Source organism: Pan paniscus, chromosome 23, assembly GCF_029289425.2.
Source record: "Pan paniscus chromosome 23, NHGRI_mPanPan1-v2.0_pri, whole genome shotgun sequence".
Taxonomy (NCBI): Eukaryota; Metazoa; Chordata; class Mammalia; order Primates; family Hominidae; genus Pan; species Pan paniscus.
Window position 1 is genome coordinate 45,123,797 of NC_085927.1, and position 24,472 is coordinate 45,148,268.

The window sequence follows — 24,472 nt, forward strand, 5'->3', positions numbered from 1 at the left end:
TCTATTCAATTCCTCAGACCAACATAGGGCAGAGGAGAATCATGGATCTTGCCATGTTCCAAAGCCTTATGCAGGAAAAGGGGCACATGTTTCCTCTACTGTAAGGCGCCGCTAATTGGGAAATTCTATTGTCACCACTATTTCCCTTTTATTCTTCCCTAGAAAGAAAGTACAGGTAGAGGTCTTTCTAGGGACTAGACATCTAAACCCCAATCTTCACTGACTAGTCTCTCTTTCTTAATTCCAGAAGATTTGTATCTCTGCCATAGTTGGAAAAGTTTTAAATCATAATGCATTTTTTTCAATATATTGAGAAAAGTGGAAACTTTATGTGATGATTGGTGAGATAATCAAAGTTTAAATTTTTTAAATTTTGTTTTAAACTTCACCTCCATATGAAATTCAAAAGTTTATTATAGGCCCACAGATCCAAGAACAGTGAATTCTAATCAAAATAAATACAAACAAATCCTCAGTGGAGCACATTATGGTCAAACTGCTGAAAGGATAAAGACAATATCTTTAAAATTTGATAGAGTATAAAAATATGAGTATCTTAAAAACAGAAAAATGTCACATCATATATAGACAATTTGTAAGAATGACAGCTAATGTCGCAGTGGAAACCAAGGTGGCCAGAAAACAGTGGAACTGCATTTTTGTAGTGCTGGAAGAAAAAAAACAAACTGTCAACCAAGTCAATCAAGATTTCTATATCTAATGAAAATACACTTCAAAAACAAAAGTGAAATGAAAACATTTTTAGACAAGCAAAAAACTAAGAGAATTTGTCTCCAGCAGACTTGCACTATAAGTAATGCTGAAACAAGTTCTTCAAGCTGAAAGGCAAATGAAATCAGATGTGGAAAGGAATAGAGACATAAGAATAATAAACATCAAGGTAAATATTTATATGTTATTTTAATTATATTTGTTTCATATATTATATATTTTAAATTATTTTAAAAGACTGTTTAAGGCACAAATAACTATTTATTGTGGGATTTAGAATATACAGAGAGGAAAAATATATAACAACAAGAGCACAAAAGGCAAGAAGGGGATAAAAAGAATTACATTGTTTTAAGGGTCTTACATTGTTTGTCAAACAGTATAATATCCTTTGAAGGTACAGTGATGAGTTAAAGATACATATTACAATCTCTAGAACAACCCCCCCAACAAAAAACTATTATAGCTAAAAAGTTAATAAAGGAAATTAAACTGAATAACAAAAATTACTCATTTCATCCAATAAAACTCAAGAAGGAAGAAGCAGAGAAATAAAGAATAGATAACTCACCAGGCAGATCCTCCAGGCCTCAGCCTCCAGCCACCCCCCCCCCCCAAACCGCCCCCCGCCGCCACCTGCAGAGCTATTAAACCAGTAGCAACTCAACAACTTCCTGGACAGAGTCTCCAGGGGCAAGTGAAAGCCTCTCCACCACTGCCTCTGTGGTGGAACTGCCCTTGCCACCCTTGGACTAATGAAGGAGCAAACACCCTAAGTGCTTTATCCACACCTCCAACCAGCCACAATTGACCCAAGGAGAGGAGGCCAGTCCATTTCCCATGAGTACCACACATCCCCAACTGCTCATCACCACACAGGGAACCCCTGGCTTGGGTCCACAGCACAGACCCTCCATCCAGGGTTGACTGCACTGAGTGATTACTGACCAGCATCACTCTGAGGAGGAGCCCGCAGGAGACAAGCAAATGACCCTTGGCCACAAGCACTGCTAAGATCCCTTCCTCTGCTGCCTCCAAGTTGGGGAAGAAACATAAACCCTGAGATCACCCCAGAGCTGCAGCAGGCAGCCCAGGAGTGCCAAGTCACAACCTACAGCCAGCACTCAAGGGAGAGAGAAACGCACATCTTCAGAGCATTGAGAGGGAAAATGGCTGCAACTGCGAGGAAACACAGGGGAGCCACATAATTGAGCAAGAGTTTACCAACTGACCAATAAGCTTAAGTGTCACCTGCTGCCCACACCCCAAAGCTTCCACACAAAAATACCTCACTAACAGACACTGTCTTCTTGAAACCAGAGGCAAGAAGACAGCTTCAAATAAAGATCCTGCACAAAACCTCAGCCCAGTGAAAACATCCAGAAAAGAAGTCTATTGACTGTACTCAATCTACACTGCAGTTAAAGGAACACCCACACGCAGAGGTGAAAATGAACCAATGCAAGAACTCCAGTAATTCAAATGACCAGAGTGTTGTATGTCCTCCGAATGGCTGCACCAGTTCTCCAACAAGAGTTCTTAACCAGACCGAACTGACTAGAATTACAGAAGAATTCAGAATATAGATAGGAACAAAGATCATCAAGATTCAGGATGACAAAACCCAATCCAAGATAAGAATCACAATAAAGTGAAACAGGACCTGAAGGACGAAATAGTCAATATAAAAAAGAACCTAACAGGTCTGACAGAGCTCAATAACATAATACAAGAATTTCACAATGCAATCACAAGTATTAACAGCAGAATAAACCAAGCTGAGGAAAGAATCTCAGAACTTGAAGGCTGGTTCTCTGAAATAAGACAGTCAGACAAAAATAAAGTATACGGAATTAAAAGAAATGAACAAAATCTCTGAGAAGTATGGGATTACATAAAGAGGCCAAATCTATGAATCGTAAGCAACGCTGAAAGGGTGGAGGAGAAAGCAAACAACTTGGAAAACATATTTCAGGATATCTTCCATGAAAACTTTCCCAACCTTGCTAGAGGGGCTAACAGTCAAATTCAGGAAATATAGAGAGCTACTGCAAGATTCTACACAAGAAAATCATCCCCAAGACACATAATTGTCAGATATGTCAAGGCCAGAATGAAAGAAAGAATGTTAAAGGCAGCTAGAGAGAAAGGGGGCAGGTCACCTGCAAAGGGAATGCCATTAGGCTAACAGCAAGACCTCTCAGCTGAAACCTTATAAGCCAGAAGAGATTGAGGGCCTATATACAACATTCTTAAAGAAAAAAAATCTTCAACCAAGAATTTCATATTTAGCCAAACTAAGCTTCCTACGTGAAGGACAGATAAGATCATTTTCAGATAAGCAAATGTTGAGAGAATTCATTAACACAAGACCTGCCTTACAGGAGATCTTGAAAGGAGCATGAAATACAGAGGAAAGACTGCTACCAACTAACACAACTCTCTTAAACACACAGACTAGTGTCACTTTAAAGCAACCACACAAACAAGCCAACATAATAACCAGCTAACAGCACAATGACAGGATCAAATCCACAAGTATCAATATTAACCTTGAATATAAACAAGCTAAATGCCCCACTTAAAAGGCACAGAGCGTCAAGCTGTATAAAACAGCAAGACCCAATGGTATGCTATCTTCAAAAGACCCATCTCGCATGTAATGACACTCATGAGCTCAAAATAAAGGGATGGAGGAAAATCTACCAAACAAATGAAAACAGAAAAAAGCAGGGGTTACAATCCTAATTTCAGGCAAAACAGATTTTAACCAACAAAGATCAAAAAAGACCAAGGAGGGCATTACATAATGCCAAAGGGTTCAATTCAACAAGGAGATCCAACTATTCTAAATATATATGCATCCAACACAGGACCACCCAGATTCATAAAGCAAGTTCTTAGAGACCTTTGAAGAGACATAGATTCTCACACAATAATAGTGGGAGACTTCAGCACTCCACTGACAGTATTAGACAGATCATCAATCAAGGCAGAAAATTAACAAAGATATTAAGGACCTAAGAACAATGTATACATTCTTCTCATCACTACATGCCACATACTCTAAAATTTACCAAATAATTAGACATAAAACAATCTTCACCAACTGTAAAAGAACAAAAATCATACCAAACAAACTCTTGGAGCACAGCACAATAAAAATAGAAGTCAAAACTATGAAAATCGCTCAAAACCATGTGATTACATGGAAATTAAACAGCATACTCCTGAATGACTTTTGGGTAAATATTGAAATTAAGGCAAAATCAAAAAGCTCTTTGAAAATAATGAGAACAAAGATACAACATACTAGAATCTCTGGGACACAGCTAAGGCAATATTAAGAGGGAAATTCACAGCACTAAATGCCCACATCAAAAAGTTAGAAAGATCTCAAAATTACAACCTAAATTCACAACCGAAAGAATTAGAGAAGCAAGAATAAATCAACCCCAAAGCTTGCAGAAGACAAGAAATAACAATTCAGAAATGAACAAATAGGGAGAATCATGATGTAACTATATTTAAAGAAATAAAAACAAAATGATTAAGATTATACCAGCACTGATAAAAGACATAAAACTAAAGATTCAAAGAAACAAAGAAAGCCTTAACCAGGATAAATTTAAAGAAATCAATATCTTCATACATCAGAGGCAAATTTCAAAATGCCAAAGACCCTAGAATGTAGGTTCCACGATGGGAGGGGGTACCTAGCGCATGATAACCATCAACAAATACTTGTGCAATTAGTGAATTAAGTAGGAAATCTTAATTCAGAGAAAAGGGATATATGATATTACCTACAAAGGAGCAATTAAACTGACAGCTGACTTTGTAGCAACTATGAAAGCCACAAGAAAATAGATTAATATTTTCAAAGTGTTGAAATAACTACCAGATTAGAATTCTGTATCAAGAAAAAAAATGTATTTCAATCAACAAAGGTGAAATAAAGGCATTTGTAGAGAGAAAAAAGACAGAGAATAATCTATTAACAAACAAGGACATGTTTCACAAGGAAGGAAAATGATCTCAGAAGGTTTCAGATATAAAAAGGAATAGAAACAAATAAATGGTAAATATATGGGGAAATCTAAACAAACATTGATTTTATAAGACACAATGACATGCAATATGTGAAGTTAAGAAATCAAGAAAGAATTAAAATACAAAACAATAACAAACAAGTCAGGAGGCAAGTAATCATAAAGTATTCTAAGGCTCTTGCTTTGTTCAGGAGAAAAATAAAATTGTTAATTAACTTTAGAATGTTGATATATATAATATATAAACTTACATACATTATATATTATATACTTACATGCGTACAATTATATGACAGTATATACTATTACATATATTTATACAATTATGTGTTGTAATATAATAATGCACATATATTTCTAGAGAAACCAGAAAAATAGAAAATAAGTTTAGTATAAATTCTAAACAAGTGGAGAAAAAAGTGAAATAAGGAGAAAAATATCTTAAGGCAAAAGAAAATAGAAAATAAAAGAAAAAGCCTAGAAAATGTGGGTCACAGAAAAGTTAAAATCAGCAGAAATGAATCTAAATAAATTAAAAACCAGGCTGGGCATGGTGATTCACACCTATAATCCTAGCATTTTGGGAGGCCAAGGCGGGCAGATCACCTGAGGTGGGGAGTTCGAGACCAGTCTGGCCAACATGGAGAAATCTGTCTCTACTAAAAATACAAAATTAGCTAGGCATGGTGGCACAAGCCTCTAATCCCAGCTACTTGGGAGGCTGAGGCACAAGAATCACTTGAAACCAGGAGGCGGAGGTTGCAGTGACCCAAGACTGTGCCACTGCACTCCAGCCTGGGTGACAGAGAGAGACTTCATCTCAAAAAAAAAAAAAATTAAAAATCAAAATCAATGTAAATGGGCTAAACTCTCCCATTAAAAGACAGAGACTATAACACTGTATTAAGAACTCAATCATGGCTGGATATGGTGGCTCACACCTGTAATCACAGCACTTTGGGAGGCCAAAGCAGATGGATCACCTGAGGTCAGAAGTTTAAGACCAGCCTGGCCAACTGCCAACAATGGCAAAATCCTGTCTTACTAAAAATATAAAAATTAGCTAGGCATAGTGGTGTGCACCTGTAGTCCCACCTACTTGGGAGGCTGAGGCATGAGAATCACTTGAACCCAGGAGGTGGAGGTTGTGGTGAGCCAAAATTGCACCACTGCACTGCACTCCACTCCAGCCTAGGCAACAGAGTGAGAATCTGTCTCAAAAAAATACAAAAAACAAAAAAACAAAAACAAACCTCAATTATAGGCTATTTATAAGAGATTAAAAAAAGGTTGAAAATAAAACAATGAAAAAACTAGACAAACCCCAACAAACAGACAGCTGTCAGACTGAGAAATATTAAGGCAAAAAAAAATGCTATCAGGAAGATACAACAATTCTAAACTTGTATGCAACTAATAACATGCATTCAAATACATAAAGCAAAATTTAACTATTAACCTAATATTCCCCAAAACACATCAGTTAATATGCCAAACATGAAAGAATACAGTACCACGTATTGAGCACTTATTGTGGGTGCTCATTTCCAAAAATAATTTTGCTTAATCCTTATATCAAGCAGGTACCATAATTATTTCCATTTTATACATAAAGAAATCAAGGATTAGAGAACTTAAAGAATGTTCTCAATATCACATAGCTAGTAATGGTAGAACTGGTATTCTAACTTTAATCTATCTAGCCTTATAACTCAGAACCTTAAAGTGGGTAGAACACAGAAATATAAGGTTAGCACAATACTGCTAAATAAAACTTGCAGATGGCATTGGGGAATTTGTTATAAATAGGCGATTTTCAGCCAACAGAATGAAATTCTGGAAAAATGTCTTCTCCATATACAGGAGACTGTCCAGAACAAGGAAGAGATGAGGCAGGAACAGGGTCCAAGGCAGAAGAATTGGTGCCATAATAGGGTACAGAGTAGGTTCACAGGGACTCATAAGAACCAGAACTGGACATCTTAGTGGAGCTAAATCAGCAGCCAGAGTATGTCGGTGTCAAGCTCAAGGTTATGGGGTTATAGCTGGACCAAAGTCCTGTTTCTCCAGTATAAGATGGGCCTGGTGAGTGGAAGATAAGACTGAGCCTAAGATGGGATTAAATGGTTCCAACTGTGAGAAAGAAACATTAAACAGGGGCTTGTACTGAGACTGATCTCAACAATGCATAGAATAGTACTTTATAAATGTTTGCAGAAGTGAGTTAAATGCAAGAGAAACCCTGTGATTCTATCAATGTCAAAATCTTTACAAATGTTTTCCCCAGGATGTGTGTGCCTCTTGTGTCCCCCTTGCTAAAGGTACAACTTGGGTCATAAAGTAAATAGCTTCCATCATAGAAAAGTCTCCCTGAAATGATGCCATGATGGTGTTACACGGTTGGGCTCATTAACGAAAAGTAGCAATTTCACACAGAGCCAGCATGGGTGATTTCCAGTCGTGGAACAACTTGGCCTTAGCAGAGTCATCAAAACTCTCTGGGGTCAATGAACTCAAGTATGCACTGAGACACGGTTTAGCTCAGAAAGCCACTTAACATGCTTGGAAGATCCTGGGTCTAAGTCCCTGCATAAAAATAATACTTACAAGCGGTGTCTGAAATTATGCTCTAAAACTAGTTTACCACATAATAAATAGGTCTCATAAACAAACATATGACCTGGCCCCTACAACTTCTCTGATCCCATCTTCTACCACCCTTTCATCTTCTCATTCCCTCCAACTCATTGCACTCCTTTCAGTTCATTGACCCTGCCAAAAACTCACACGCCTCGGGTTCTTTTCACGTGCTATTTCCTCTCCTTGGGATGTTCTTCCAGATGGCCTCATGGCTCACTCCATTCCTTCAAGCCTTTGTCCAGTGTCTCCTCATCAGCAAGGCCTTCCCCGACAGCCCTGAATAAAATAGCAACCCCATCCATGCCATCTGCATCCTGACCTTTTCCACTCCTTTCTCCTGCTGTTATGTTTCTTTACAACACCTACCACCATCTACAGGGCTGCTAAATAGGGGAGTGTGGATTGGGTCTGGGGTAGGGGAAGAGTGACAGGACGAAGTTTTCTTTTACACTCACCAAGTGCCCACAAACTGTGAACCAGCCATGTTTGCCATCAGGGAGGCCAAGTCTCTAATTTACACAAAAACAACAAATGGGCTGTCAGATACCCTGACCATCTACTACATTATATGTATCCTTGTCTGTTTGTTTATATCTGTCTCCCTGTACAGAAAAAAAAAAAAAAAAAAAAAAGTTAACCTAGCACTCCTAACTGCTGTCCTTCAAAAGGCCTGTTTACGAGGTTGGCCCTTGGCTGGCATTAGAGAATTTGGAATTCCAGAGGGTTCCCATTTCCTGTTAAAAGTGACTCACTGTTCCAAACTGTTTGTACAATGTGGTTTATGCTGAACACTTGCTTTCCTACTGAGAGGCTAGAGTTTTCGTGCTAAGAAGAGGGTACCTATGTGACCAGCCCCCCAATGCCCTGGGCACTGATCTCTGATGAGCTTCCCTGGTACAGAACATTTCACATGTATTTTTTGTTTTGTTTCTAGAGACAGTCTCACTCTATCACCCAGGCTGTAGTGCAATGGCGCGATCTCAGCTCACTGCAACCTCCACCTCCTGGGTTCAAGTGATTCTCATGCCTCAGCCTCCTGACCTCAGGTGATCCACCCACCTCGGCCTCTCAAAGTGCTGGGATTACAGGTGTGAGCCACCGCGCCTGGCCACATTTCACATGTTTTGTCACAATCCATTGCTGGAGGAATTAAGCCTGTCCTGTGTGACCACTGGGAGAGGACTCATGGATGCTTACACTTGGTTTCCTCTGGACTTCGCTCCATATGCCTTTTCCTTTTGCTGATCTAGTTTGGCATCCTTTCACCACAACAAATAATAGTGATGAGCACCACTGCCGTACTGAGTCCTGTGAGTCCTCCTAATGAATCATTGAACCTGGGAGTGGTCTTGGAAACTCCCAGCACACACCCCCAACTAGGGTGTCTGCTTCGTGAGGTCAGAGGCACACTCTGCTTTGCTCACTGCTGTGTCTCCATCTATTAGACACCTCTTCTGCAGTTGGACACTTGGTCTGCTCCACTTGCTGTAGCAACCAGCTGTGTATGGCTTCTGCCTGGCTCCACGTGGCACAATCCAGCAGTGCTCCTCTGACAGCCACACCTGTATGACAGCAGACTCTGTGAGACCCTCTTGGTGCCCACACTGCCCAGAAGTACAGGAAAGTTGCACTTGGTGCAAGCCTTTGACCAACAGGAGATGGGAACCAGCCATGAGGGCTTCCTCTGTTCTCTCCCAAGTGGACTTTTTTCGGTCACATCTTTCCTACTTCTCCAGTGACAGCCTCATGAGACTGAGCAATCCATTGCACTTGATAACAAGCAGCGGCCATGCCAGTGACCCCAGGTGACACTCCCTAATAAAGTCATAGCACATGCGCTTTTGCCTCAGACTCCGCTTTCTAGGGATAGCATACTGAACCCAGAACAATGCCTGTCCCATCAGTGGGGCTGAAGGAGTAGCTGTTGAAAGAATGAATACCTTAATTTAATGAATTCCTGGATCAGGAAAAGGGTTCTTTCTGGTAGCCTCTAGGTATTTCCTGTTCTGATGCAGTCTCCAGGTTGGGATGGGTTGGGACCAACAGAGGAACAGATATTTGTTTGCTATATCCTACTTCATACCAAATAAAGGAACCAAGGTGGCTTACAGAGGTGAATATAGTAAAACAGATTTTTAAATAAGGAAATCAAAGCAAAAGGAAATAAGGTGAAAATACAAGATGAATTCACTTAAGCACATGAAAAGCATCCATAAAGCCTTGTAGGAGGTAGGTTGGAGAGCTGACTTAGAGATTCCCAGCACCAAAAGCAAAGAGGAAAATCTCGGCATTATTATAATGTCCCTCATTGTTCAAAGCATTAAATACAAACTAATCAGCAGAATAAAAGCTTTCGACTGGGTGTGGTGGCTCATGCCTGTAATCCTAGCACCTTGGGAGGCTGAGGCAGGAGGATCACTTGAGGCCAGGAATTAGAGACCAGCCTGGGCAAGATAAGGAGAACCTGTCTCATAAAAAAGAAGGAAGGAGGGAAAGAGGGAAGGAAGAAAGGAGGGAAGGAAGGGAGGGAGGGGAAGGAAGGAAGGAAGGAAGGAAGGAAGGAAGGAAGGAAGGAAGGAAGGAAAGAAGGAAGAAGGAAGGAAGAAGGGATGGAGGGAGGAAAGGAGGGAGGGAGGGAGGAAAGGAGAGAGGGAGGGAGGAAGGAAGGAAAGAAGGAGGGAGGGAGGGAAGGGAAGAAGGAAGGAAGGAAGGAGGGAGGGAGGGAGGGAAGGGAAGAAGGAAGGAAGGAAGGAGGGAGGGAGGGAGGGAAGGGAAGAAGGAAGGAAGGAAGGAAGGAGGGAGGGAGGGAGGGAAGGGAAGAAGGAAGGAAGGAGGGAGGGAGGGAGGAAGGGAAGAAGGAAGGAAGGAAGGAAGGAGGGAGGGAGGGAGGGAAGGGAAGGGAAGAAGGAAGGAAGGAAGGAGGGAGGGAGGGAGGGAAGGGAAGAAGGAAGGAAGGAAGGAGGGAGGGAGGGAAGGGAAGAAGGAAGGAAGGAAGGAAGGAAGGAGGGAGGGAGGGAAGGGAAGAAGGAAGGAAGGAAGGAAATAATAGTTTTCCTTGGTGCAGGAACCTGAGAGAAATTACTCCCCAATAAAGGGGAAAGCATGAATGGTAATGGACAACACTTTCAATATATCCTACAACAAATATAAAGACCTATTTTTTGTCCCAGTTTCTTATAATGTCCTTCAATTATGGCCAATGTGAAAACAATTCTACAAGGAGTCAGTAAAGTCTAAATGCATACCCTCTCTGATGTCTGGCTTGATCCAGGGACAAAATTGATAAGAAATAGGTAATGATTCTTTACTACTTAGGAGTTGTGGGCCACTCTGAAAATCCAATTATAGAGGCATGTCAAAAACATGTCCTGAAAGAGATAACACATTTTCTGAGTCCCAGTTCCAGTCCCCGGAAGTCCTGCTGTATTGATATATATCCTGGCATTCCATTAGAGCGGAATAATAACAATAACAACAGTGACATTCATAATAAATGATAATAATAAGATCAGCAACAACAAACACTTATATAGTGCTACATAATAGGTTTGTTTTTAAGCACCTGGATGAATTTTGGAAACTCCTCCCCCAGGCACACACTAATTTTTCTTGAGAAAGTTGTGCAGATTTTCTTTCCTTAGGCAATGAGTAGGCATTAAAAAGCTATGATAGGTTCTTTTTTGTTTTTTTGAAGGTTTGAAATGTACTTTATTTCTTCAATAATGCCTTTTTTTTTTTTTTTTTTTTTTTTTTTGAGACAGAGTCTCCCTCTGTCACCCAGGCTGGAGTGCAAGGGCGCGATCTCGGCTCACTGCAAGCTCTGCCTCCTGGGTTCACGCCATTCTCCTGCCTCAGCCTCCCGAGAAGCTGGGACCACAGGCGCCCGCCACCATGCCCGGCTAATTCTTAGTGGGCACACAGTGCTTTCACTTGGCATCAATCATGAGCTATTTTTAAAACAATTCGGTATTACACCAGCTGGAATGATTACTGATCTATCCATCCTTTTGGGGTGACTCTGCTAACAGGGGACAGGTTCCATTCCATTTTGATTTGTGTTGCTACACTTGTCCATACAGCAATACAGAAAGTGGCTCCACTAGCTAATACAGCATTACCATATTTGTCATGAAAATCAGGTGTACATTTCTGGTGGCTCTGCCTTGCCATTGTTTGCTGAATGCTTCGAACTTGGAGACGACTTGAGTGCGTTTTTGACCAAGAGAAACATCGTGAGGGTGAAGATAGAACTGCAGCAACGCAGCTGCTGCTTTGGTGCAAATTCGCTTCAGGTACCATTGAAGAGCGCTGGAAAAAAAAACCCATGGTAGGCTCCTTTAAGAAGTGGAATGAGACAAAGAAACCCTTTTTCAGGAGACTCTGTCTCCTGCAAAGCTAAGCAAGCTGATATGGAAGAGACGAGAGGCAGGAAGACCTGTGGAGCAGGGGTTACAGCAACCTTGGCACCAAGTTATGCAGACAGGAGATTAAAATACATATATATAGTGTGTATGTATATATACATATATGCATATATGTATATATACATATATATGTGTATATACACATATATACCTATATATGATTATACACATATATATGTATGATTATACACATATATACATATATATACACATATACGTATATATATGTGTATATATACATACACGTGTATATATACGTATATATACGTGTATACGTATATATACACGTATATACGTGTTACGTATATATACACATACGTGTGTATACATATATACATACATGTATGTATACATACACGTGTGTATACATATATACATACACGTATGTATACACACACGTGTGTATACACATACACGTGTGTATACACATACACGTGTGTATACACATACGTGTATACGTATACACATACGTGTATACATATGTATATGTATGTGTATATACGTATATATGTACATATATGTGTGTACATATACATATATGTACGTGTACATGTGTACATATACACATATATGTACGTGTACATGTGTACATATACACATATATGTACGTGTACATGTGTACATATACACATATATGTACGTGTACATATACACATATATGTACGTGTACATATACACATATATGTACGTGTACATATACACATATATGTACGTGTACATATACACATATATGTACGTGTACATATACACCACATATATACATGCATATATGTGGTGTATATACACATATGTATGTATATATGTGGTGTATATACACATATATGTATGTATATATGTGGTGTATATATATACACATATATGCATGTATATATGTGGTGTATATATATACACATATATATACACACACACACATACAGAAGCATTAAGAACATCTGATAATTTGATGAAAGGAGCTGTGGAGAGGGAAGTTAAATATAGATGTCCTTGCATACATTGCTTTCTTCTGGGCTTCGGTCTCCCCATTTGTAATACAAAGGACTCAGTCTCTGATTCTCTAATAATATGAGCTAGCACTTGGGAGCAGAGGCAGTGTCATAGTGAGTGATGTTATTATGTGTTGATTGATTTAAATTGCTGGCCTTGAGGTGCTACAAGAGCCTTCTGAACACAAGGGAAAGATTAAATTACAGTCACTCCAGCTTTGTGGCTGAGTGTCTTTTCTTAACTCATCAAGAAGTTCTAGGGGCCAGGCGCGGTAGCTCATGCCTGTAATCCCAGCACTTTGGGAGGCCGAGGTGGGTGGATCATGAGGTCAGGAGATCCAGACCATCCTGGCTAACAGGGTGAAACCCGTCTCTACTAAAAAAAAAAAAAAAAAAAAAAAAAAAAAATTAGCCAGGCGAGGTGGTGGGCGCCTGTAGTGCCAGCTATTCAGGAGGCTGAGGCAGGAGAATGGCATGAACCCAGGGGGTGGAGCCTGCAGTGAGCGGAGATCGCGCCACTGCACTCCAGCCTGGGCGACAGAGCAAGACTCCATCTCAAAAAAAAAAAAAAAAGAAGAAGTTGTTCTAGAAAGGCTATCATGTGCAGTACCCTGAGCTGGGTACTCTGAAATAAAGATGCAGCCCCTGGCCTGGAAGAGCATCCAGGCTGCAGCCCCTACCCATGGGGGAAGAGCAACGCCTTCCAGGTGCTCAGAGCCTAGCCTAGGAGACAAATACACAAAGAACCAGTAGATACCCGATATGGGTGAGCTGCCTGAGCTTGTACCTGGGCTCTGCGGGCTCAGAAGAAGGTCTGATGGATTCTAATGCTGCTGCTTAGAAACAGGTTGTTGTTCATTGGAAAACAGGAAAAGCCGTGAAGATGATTTCGTTCTCTTGAAAACAAGTTAAATCTTGAAACCTTATTACATGGGGAGAAATGTCACAGGGATTTGAACGCCATTAAAAAATAATCAGGGCTCTTAAGCACATTTGGCTTTTTTATTGCCTATGTTCCAGCAACCACAAACTTCTGTCAAAAAATAAATAAATAGCCAAATGCCAATGTCAACTTTGAGAGACGGCCTGGTGGGGCAGGAAGAAAAAAGGACAGGGACTTCGTCTAGTCTGTGCTAGGCAAGTTATAACAGCTCCTTGGATTTTAATTTCCTTGTGCATAAAATATCTGTAACTATTTCTGCCCCACTTCTCTCATAAGCTTCACAACTACCATTTATTGAACACCTATGATGAGGCAGATACTGTACTAGGAAGTATGCATGTATTTATCATCTCGATTCATCTCTGCAGTGTCAGAGCAAGGGCAGTGAAGGCTGTGGTCATTATTCCGCTGTGGCCAAGGCCACAGAGGGTTGATGTAATTTTCTTAAGTTCAAAAGCTGCATGGGGTGGAGCTATGTTCTGAAGCACAGCTGTCTTGCTTCAAAATCTGTGCAACTGGAGCCATCTTTGGGAGTCTGGAACTCCAAGAAAATAAAGCTGGTGAATCCACCCTAACTGTGAAGCACCTTGACCACAGGGCTGAGGAACATGCTTGAAGCATGTCCTCTCCTGACCTCGGCAACTCTGCAGATGATACTAAGGATGCAAGTGTCCAAAGAAAGACATAGGTTCTGGCCAGGTGCAGTGGTTCACACCTGTAATCCCAGCACTTTGGGAGGCTGAAGCAGGATAGTTTGAAACCAGGAGTCAAGACCAGCCTGGATTCCACCTCTACAAAAAGTGAAAGAAAAAAAAATTAGCCAGGCATGGTGGCACATGCCTGTAGTCCCAGCTATTTGGGAGGCTGAGGCAAGAGGATCCCTTGAGCTTAGGAGGTGAAGGCTGAAGTGAGCTATGATCATGCCACTGCACTCAAGCCTAAGTGACAGAACAAGACCCTGTCTCAAAGGGGAAAAAAAAGACATAGGTTCTTAGCACTTGCAACCAAGTCAGCAGGTGCCTGTGAAGTCACAAGTGGATGGAGTTGGATGTTACCTCCCACTTCCACCGCCCTCCCTCCTGCCTCAACCCCCTCTAATGGGAAGGGGCTGTGCTTTCCAGTCCAACCCCCACCTCCACAGAACCAAGCATGCAGGCAGACACAAAAAGGAATCCTGAATTAGCTCGACCTGCCTCCCAGCTGCTGGATGAGCCTAATTAGACCAAATTAATAATTTATTCAAGCAAAATGAGACATGCCAAGACTCTCCAGGGAGGCTGTAAAATGATAATGCCTTCTTATTAGGGAAATGTGTCAACACCCCATGCAAACTCTGGGTCTGGGATAGAAGCAGGAGGCTTGACTTGATTCACCTTGTGAGGACAGCTCCTGGGTCCTTCCACCTGCATCTCCCCATGTGTGGTATCTCCTGTCTCATTACGCACCCCTCCTCCTTCTTCATACCCCCTCCTTCTCCTCTTCTTCCTTCCCCGGTAATTCTCCCCCTCCTTCTGCTCCTCTGCCTCTCTTCCTCCTCCTTCTCCTCCCTCTCCCCGTTCTTCACCCTGACACCTCATTAACCTAAACTTTCAAATCATTCTCCCCACCAGAAAGGAAAGCCGGATGACAAGCTAATATTTCCATGTCACACACTGAATGATTCTTACATAAAAATTAACAGGCACTTGACAAAGTCATAATTACTAACTAATGATGCATTATGCAATTTCCATAATTAGTCGTGTTATTGATATTTCCTCCCAACCACAGAGATGGGGGGGCACCTTTATTTATAGCTAGAGAAATGGCTAATCTGTGTGCAGGTTGTTGAGAGAGAATCTATAGAAAACAGTTCCCTTCTCACACACACCCAGACCCAGCACCTGCCCTCCAGTCCTCTCTGGAGCTGGTTTCTGTCTTCAGAGCAACAGGAACAAACTGATTAATCATGAGCAAGGATTAATCGAAGACATTGAACCATAGCACTGGGGCAAAGTTTTCAAGTATCCCAGCCATGTGAGGCATACCACAAAAGCAGATGTGGAAACTGAAAACTTTCATAGAACTTTGCAAACAGCCTCCTTCAGCCCTCATCTCACAGCAATCCTCCTGAAGCCTGCATCTATTAATCCATTTTTCAGGTGAGAAAACTAAGGCTTGCAGAGGTGAAACAATGTGCCCAAGTGCACAGTGGGCATGCGCAAAGCTGGGATACAAATGCATATCTTCCAGTTAAAAGCCTGGGAGGCAGTGCTGTACGGTGGATTCAGATAGCAAGTTCAAACACTCCCTCCCAGCAGCTCTGCTGTCTTAGGCAAATTACCAACTTCTCTCAGCCCTGGTTTCCTCCTCTTTAAAATGAAAAATAAAAAAAGCAAAAACAAAAACCATATTACAGAGTGTTGTTATGATTAAATAAATCCCTCGCTATCACATAATTGGTATTACATGTGACATTATATGACCCTATATTACATTATATCACATGATGTTATATTATATATCTTTTTGTTTCATTGTTCATTGCTTGTATTCCTCCCTAGACTATAATCCTGTGGGCAAGTACTTGGGTTGTTTGCTGTTATATTTCCCTATCTGGAACAGTGTCTGGCACATATTAAGTGCTCCGAGAATGAAAGAATAAATGAAATGCTTAGTATGTTGCCTGGGCCATCATTGACACTCAGTAAAACAAGTCCCTTTCTCTCCCTGTTGCCACAGCCAGAAGCTTTGCCTGGCTGTGGTCAGGCTCGACAGGGCTTTGATCTCCCCAACATAAACTGGCCTAATTTGAGATGGGGAATCTCACAGGGACAAGACCAAGCCTCCAATCCAATCAGCCACTGTTTGTCTGATGACCATCAGCACGGAGATTGCTCTCTGGATGATCACACAAGCGGATGCTGCAGGCTCCTTGTCTTTGCTGCTTACCCACAAGGGGAGAGACTGCAGGTGAAGATCAAAAATAGCAACCACCGGGCAGGGAGCAGTGGTTCACACCTGTAATCTCAGCACTTTGGGAGGCCGAGGCAGGTGGATGGCCTTGAGCTCAGGAATTTGAGACCAGCCTGGGCAACATAGCAAAACCCCATCTCTACAGAAAAAAAATATAAAAATTAGCCGGGCACGATTGCACATGCCTGTGGTCCCAGCTACTCGAGAGGCTGAGGCTGGAGAATTGCTGGAACCTGGGAGACGGAGGTTGCAGTGAGCTGAAATCGCACAACTGCACTCCAGCCTGGGTGACAGAGTGAGACTCCGTCTCAGAAAAAAAAAAAAAAAAAAAATAGCAATCACCACAACAGGCGTGCAAAGGGCTACGTGAATAGTAGAGATAGTGAGTGACCTGAGATGCTGGGGAGGGAGAGACAGGGACAGTTTAGTTTGATCTAGAAAGGTTTTATGCCACGCATAGACAGTGAATTGGAGTTCCCAGAATGCGCCATATTTCTGCATCTCCACACGCTTGCACATGTTGCTCCTTCTACCTGGGATGCCCTTGTCCTCTTGTCCACCTGCTGAACAACTACTCAACCTTCAAGACTCAGCTCTGATGAAGCCTCCTTTAGAAAGAGTTCCTTGAGCCCTCTAAACACAGATAAGCACCTCCTGTCGATTTAACCTCTGATCATTCTATAGGAAGATGAATTATCCAAATATACACATGCAGGCACCTACTGTATGCAGAGCAGTCTGCTAAGCTTGGTGAAGAATATAATGACTGCCCTCAAAGAACTTACCAGAGTACTCTAGTTATGGGGTGGGGCAGGGGACACAAAACCTACTTTTCGGTGGAAAAACATTAGATTAAATCATACGAAATTGCCATTTTAGTAAGTGATATGGTTTGGCTGTGTCCCCACCCAAATCTCATCTTGAATTGTACTCCCATAATTCCCACGTGTTGTGGGAGGGACCCAGTGGGAGATAATTGAATCATGGGGCAGTTTCCCCCATACTCTTCTCTTGGTAGTGAGTAAGTCTCAGGAGATCTGATGGTTTTACCAGGGGTCTCCACTTTTGCATCTTCTTCATTCTCTCTTTGCCTGCTGCCATCCATGTAAGATGGGACTTGCTCCTCCTTGCCCTCCACCATGATTGTGAGGCTTCCCCAGTCACGTGGAACTGTAAGTCCAATTAAACCTCTTTCTTTGTAAATTGCTCCGTCTCGGGTGTGTCTTTATCATCAGCATGAAAACAGACTAACACAGTAAGTCAAAATGGCTGAATATTGGTAATTCCATATGGTACAACCTAATAATTAACAATGCAAGCTTACCTATAAGCAACCTCATTTCCTAATATCTGCATAACATTTTCACTTTGCAGGATGCTTTCATGCCCATGATCTCATGTGAGCCTCACACTCTCTCTGTGCCTTAGGCACTTTCATTTACTTATTTATTTATTTAGAGATGGGGTCTTGCTCTTGCCCAGGCTGGAATGCAGTGGCACAGTCGTAACTCACTGCAGCCTCAACTTCCTGGGCTCAAGCGATCCTCCTGCCTCAGCCTCTTGAGTAGCTGGGACTACAGGCGTGCACCACCACACCTGGCTAAGCTTTAAGACACTTTTGTTGTCCCCATTTTACAGAAGAGAAAACTGACGCACAGGGTCAGTGACTTCCCCAATGTTCCTGCAGTTAGTAAAAGGCCAAGACAGAACTTGATCCCATATCATCTGAATCCTAATATGATGCTCATGTCTATTGCTCAAGGTTAAACAGACTACTCATGCTGAAGGGGTTGGAGAAGGTATAGAAGGAGGAAATCCCAAAAATACAGGAAATTTCATAAAATTGAGAGTTGTACAGGGATGGGAACTCATCAATCATTCATTTGGCCAATACTTATTATGCAACTACTAGGTGGTAGGCCCTAAGCTAGACACCAGAGAAACAGAGTTGATCTAGGAAAATAAGGTCCCTACCCCCACGGGGGGCAGGGAAGACAACTGTAAGCAGGTAAATAAATGATAAGGTACTCTCAGAAAATCATTAAGTGCTATGAAGAAAATAAAACAGAATATGTAATGAAGAGTAGGGGATGGGTGAGTGAAGGAGGCCTGAGAGAGGTGAGCCGGGAAGGCCTCCTAGGCACGTTCCCTGTGTGCCGAAAAGAATGGGACCAAGCAGAGTTCTAAGGGAGGAGCATTTCAGGAGGGTAATTGATATGGTTTGGCTGTGTCCCCACCCAAATCTCCTCTTGAATTGCAGTTCTCACAATTCCCATACTTCGTGGGAGGAATCTGGTGGGAGGTCATTGAATCATGGGGGCGGGTCTTCCCCATGCTGTTCTCGTGATAGTGAATAAATCTCACAAGATCTGATGGTTTTTTAAAGGGGAGTTCCCCTGCACAAGCTCTCTCCTGTCTGCCACCATATAAAACATCCCTTCCTATTCTGCCATGAATGTGAGGCCTCCCTAGCCATGTGGAATTTTGAGACAATTAAACCTCTTTCCTTTATAAATTACCCAGTCTCTGGTATGTTTTATCAGCAGCGTGAGAACAGACTAATACAGTAGTCAATGCAAAAACCTTGAGGTTAGAATGAGTTTGGTGTCCAAGGTCAGAGACAAGGGCAGTGTGACTGAAGCAAGGGACAAAGAGGGAGTGGTATGAGATGAGGTCTCAGCTTGCATGAATCAAGTCAGAGAATACTTCCTGGGGAAAGTAAGCTGTAACCCAGACTGCAAAGGCAGAGTAGGATTTGGAGAGGGAGCAAGCAAAGAGGGAGAGAGCTCCACCACGAACATCATCTCTGATCTCTGGCTGGTCCACTGACTCAGCAGGGGCAGTGATCATCACCAACCACAGTTTCTTGATGAAGAAATTTCATCAGGATGAAGTGGTTGGATTTAGACTGCAGAACACACATTTCCAGGAGTTTCAATCATTGTCTTCATCTTCAATTAACTCACTGTTCATAGAAGAAGAATAAAGTTTGTGGCACCCCAAAGTGTTGAATCTGGAGCCTTGACCAATGGGTGGAAGCTTCAGAATAGCAAGTTGGATGCAACAGATGGAGAAACAGGCAGAGCTGAACTCCAAGACAATGGGCTTATGCAGAAAGCAATGAGAGTCTCGGCCTTGGAGGCATGCCAGCCAAGGCCCAAGCAGCACCTAACAGGGATCTGAGAGAGAGCTGAGTGTCAGAGGAGGTTCAAAAAGGATGACTTTAACTACAGTGATCCTACATTGCAGTTCACCCAACAGTCCCTGTTATGCTTGTTGTCCCCATGTAGTTGTCATTACTGCTATTTCCTTCCTAGAAGGTCCCAGAATGGGAAATAAATGATACGGACCCCTAACTCTAAGGCCCCTCTCAACTCTGACACTCTGTGATTCTCCTTCCTATTGTGTCACCTCTCTCCAGCCTCTTCAGCTGTCATCCTACAGGATTTGCTTAAATATCCCTTCCACCAGGGGCCCTGTCCTCGGTCCTCTGAAACTGCTGTTTCCAACTGCCCAGCAGTCCTTCTGCTGTAATGCCAGCCTGAGTTTCCTTTGGGAAACCTACTCTTCATTCTCTGGGAGTGGGCACGGGACTCCACCTGGCCAATCAGAGCATGCTGACCATCCTCCTGACCAGGTCATCAGTGTGGGGTTGATGATGCCACCTTGACAGTCTGCTGAGAACAAAGCTCACACAGGGGCAAACTGATCAGAGGCATCGTGCTAAAGCCAATTTGAACAACAGGATGCAGCCATGCCTGAAGCCAACCCCAACCCCAGCTTGTCACTTACCTGAGCCGTTTACACCCCCTTTTGGTTAACCCAGTTGAGTGAGGTTTCTGTCATTTGCAGAGGAAAGACAATCGGGCCCCCACCCAGTCTAGGCCTCCTGCTGTGTGTCCTCAGAGCATCCTGCACTTTTCCTCTGAATAGTTATGTCATCCTTCATTCTAAATCCAGGCTGCACATCTGACTCCTACAAAAGCAGAAGCGCCATGAGAGCAGGAACATCTGCCTAAACCCTCCCAGTTCAGATGGGAGCATGGGCCACTTTTTCCCATCATGGGGGCCTCCACTCAAAAGTGACCTCCTTGGGGAAGCTGCCTCTGACCACCCTGTCTAAAACAGCTCCTCCAGTGATGCTCTTCTTCCCAGGCCACTGGCTTCTCTTCAGAGCACCTTTCCTGTCATTTTGCAACATGTCACTCTAGATTACCTCTCTGTTAACCTATTATCTTTCTCCCCACAATAACGTAACTGAAGTCACTGGCTCGTAGCAGGGACCTTGTTGTTTGATTTTCCACTGTCTGCACAATGCCTGGCATAGCCAGGGCTTCTGATAACCATGGTGAATGAATGAGCAGGAGTGAATGAAGGAATGAAGTGTCAGCATGGGAATTAGTTGAAATCATGAGTGGAACAAGCATAACAAAGTGCCTTGGTAAAACTGAAGGTTCAATAAGTGTGAGCTGCTCTTTCTATGGCTTCTACTGTAGTCATTCTTCCTGGGCGTTAACCACACTCCATCTCTGTGCCAGGCATGGTGAGTGACACAGTTAACACATTCAGTGCTATAGCTAAGACCTTTACACGTATTATTTCTTTCTTTTTTTTTTTTTTTTTTTTTTGAGATGGAGTCTCGCTCTGTCGCCCAGGCTGGAGTGCAGTGGCGCAATCTTGGCTCACTGCAAGCTCTGCCTCCCGGGTTCACGCCGTTCTCCTGCCTCAGCCTCCCGAGTAGCTGGGACTACAGGTGCCCACTACCACGCCCGGCTAATTTTTTTGTATTTTTAGTAGGGACGGGGCTTCACTGTGTTAGCCAGGATGGTCTCGATCTCCTGAACTCATGATCCGCCCACCTCAGCCTCCCAAAGTGCTAGGATTACAGGCTTGAGCTACCGCACCCGGCCACACGTATTATTTCACTTAAGCTTCCTAAAAACCTTAGGAGGTAAGTATTATTATAATTCCTGGCTTACAGATGAGGAAACTAAGGCACAGAGAGGCAAAGTAACTTGCCCTGAGTCACACAGCTAAATGGCAGAGCCAGGGCTGGGATACAGGACACCTGGTACACCATCTGTCACTTAATCGCTAAATAGCCTTTGCATCATGCAGGTAAAAAAAAAAAAAAAAAAAAAAAGGCAGAGTCACTGCTCTCAGAGTAGACCAGATACATGAAACAGTGTGAGTGCCCTGCACATAAGTGCTTAATAAATTAATGCATCATTCATTGAATTGAGGGGAGGAAGATAGAGCCACTCTGGCCACAGAATTCAAACCTGCTTTGTTCCCTCACTGGTCAGCATAAATTTACCCTCATTCAAGCTAAGAGGTAATTTACGCCGTAATTTCAGCTTCCTGCAACTTCAGAGGAATCGATGGAAAGGCAGCCTTACCTAAGATCTTTTCCTCTGAAAAGAGATGTGGGAAGAGGTGGGTGTGCAGGGAGGAGGCAGAAAGGAACTGTTGATGATATTCAAGATGATATTTGAAATAATTTATAAAGTGTCACATGGTAAATGGGCCTTTAAATGGAGCCTGATACTCCCTCAAACTGCCATTTCTCTCCTTTCCATTCATGAGAAGTGTTCTCGCCGCACTCTCTCCTCCCCCAACGTCTGAGCAGTGTACAGGCACATTTCAGAGGAGCCAAGAATTACATCAAAATTACATTTCTCTCGCCGTCTCTTGGACGAGTGAAACGGTTCATTCTTATTGGCTCCCGGAGGCTCAGGGGGCCAGGGGAGGGTTGATAATATTGCTGTGTATTCATAGCCCACTGTTCAGCAAGGAGGGCCTGCAAGCATTATCTTGCAGCAGGCTGTGTTATTAACTGGTAACGAGCTTTCAGCCCTAAGTCACAGGCTGGAATGAGGCCCCTGAGGTGAGTGAGAACTGAAAGCTGCTTCTAAAAATGGCTAGATCAGGCCAGGCACAGTGGCTTATGCCTGTAATTCCAGCACTTTAGGAGTCCGAGGTGGGAAGATTCCTTCAGTCCAGGAGTTTGAGACCAGCCTAGGCAACAAAGCAAGACCCGATCTCAATTTTTTTTTAAAAAAAGAGAAATTAGCTGGGCATCGTGGTGCATGCCTGTAGTCCCAGCTACACAGGAGGATGGCTTGAGCTCACGAGTGTGAGGCTGCAGTGAGCTATGATCTTGCCACTGCACTCCAGCCTGGGAAATAGAGCAAGAGCTTGACTCTAAAATGAATAAGAAAACAAAAGGGCAGCCTCCCTCTCCTGTCTGAAGTTTCTCCTGTAAGATGGAGCTCACAAAGGGAAAGGCAGAGAGGCTCTATCAGTTAGGAATGCTTTCTGCTGCCAGTAACAGCACGTCTGACTAATATAAACAAGGAGCTCACAGGTCGATTCAGTAGCTCAGTGATGTCAGGGCAGCGTCCCGCCAATCCTCTTGCCCTTTCCCTCATGATTATTAGATGGCTGCTATAGCTCCAGACACCACACCCAAGTAGGATGAAAGGGAGGGAAGAGTAAAGACAAATCCACCCATCCCTTTTGCCAGGAAATCAAAAGCTTTCTCAGAAGCCCTACCCTCACCTCCCAGCAGACTTCCACTCACATCCCACTGGCCAAAATGGGGTCACATTAACATACCTAGCTGCACTCTAAATTAGTTATCAAATGAGAAAAGTGGGGAGAGGCTGCCGCATTAGCCAGCTAACAGTGCAGGGGAGTGAAAAGAGCACTGACCCAGGAGGCAGACAGTTGGGCTCTTCTACCATCTAGGTCCACGATCTTAGTCTGAGTCTCAGTTTCCTCACCTGTAAAATGGGAAGCATTGAACCAGATGAACTATCTCTCTGACACTGAGTCAGTTTATGACTTCTACAGAAATACCCCGTGCTGACCTCATGGGGGCCTCCACTCAAGGGTGACCTCCTTGGAGAAGCTGCCTCTGACCACCCTGTCTAAAATAGCTCCTCCCCTGCTCCTTGCTCTGGAATTGGCAGCCCAGTTCATTGGTACCAAGTGGTAGGCTGGAGACTCTAGAGCCTAGTTTGAGAGGAAGGGAGTTAAGACCATAAGAGAGACTGGGGGATCAAGATTTCTGGGTTCTCTTTCCTTGTCCTAAGATTTTGGACATGTCCAGGATAGAGTCTTCCAATTGAAAGTTATGTAACCTGAAATAATAGTAATAACAATGATGCAAACTTTGAATGAAACTTCACTATGCACCAGACACTATGCAAGAGCTTCACAAGCATAATCTTCTCAGATTCTAACAATCCCACAATGTAGGTGTTATCAATACACCCATTCCATAGATGGGTAAACTGATGCTCCACATCATGCCCTCGCCTGACTTCACACAGCTAGGAAGTGGAGGAGCTGTGGTTCAGCTCAGGTTCTTACCAACAGCCCAGGTTCTTAGCAGAACATTTTATCCTGTACCCATTCCAGAAACTCTACCATTATCCTGCTTACCCTTATTCCCATCACAACCCTTGAAGGTTGTCTTAGTCCTTTCAGGGTACTCTAATAAAATACCTTAAACTGGGTAATTTACAAACAACAGAAATGTATTGCTCATAGTTCTGCAGGCTGGGAAGTCCAAGATCAAGGGACCAGCATATTCCATGTCTGGTGAGGGCCCATTCTTAGATGGCAACTCCTACATCCTCAAATGACAGAACGGCAAAGAGGGGCAAACAAGCTTTCTTGAGCCTCTTTTTTAAGGACACTAATCCCATTCACAAGGACCCTACCCTCATGATTCAT

At 42.9% G+C, this 24,472-nt stretch overlaps 1 long non-coding RNA gene across 1 annotated transcript in view; it reads right to left on the reverse strand.

Annotated features, from left to right (window-relative positions):
- Nucleotides 1-24,472, reverse strand: part of LOC134730149 (uncharacterized) — a 113,138-nt gene that overhangs the window by 65,155 nt on the left and 23,511 nt on the right. Inside the window, exon 2 of the long non-coding RNA XR_010111823.1 lies at nt 11,570-11,732. This is a non-coding gene — a long non-coding RNA (uncharacterized LOC134730149). The remainder of the gene's footprint in view (nt 1-11,569; nt 11,733-24,472) is intronic.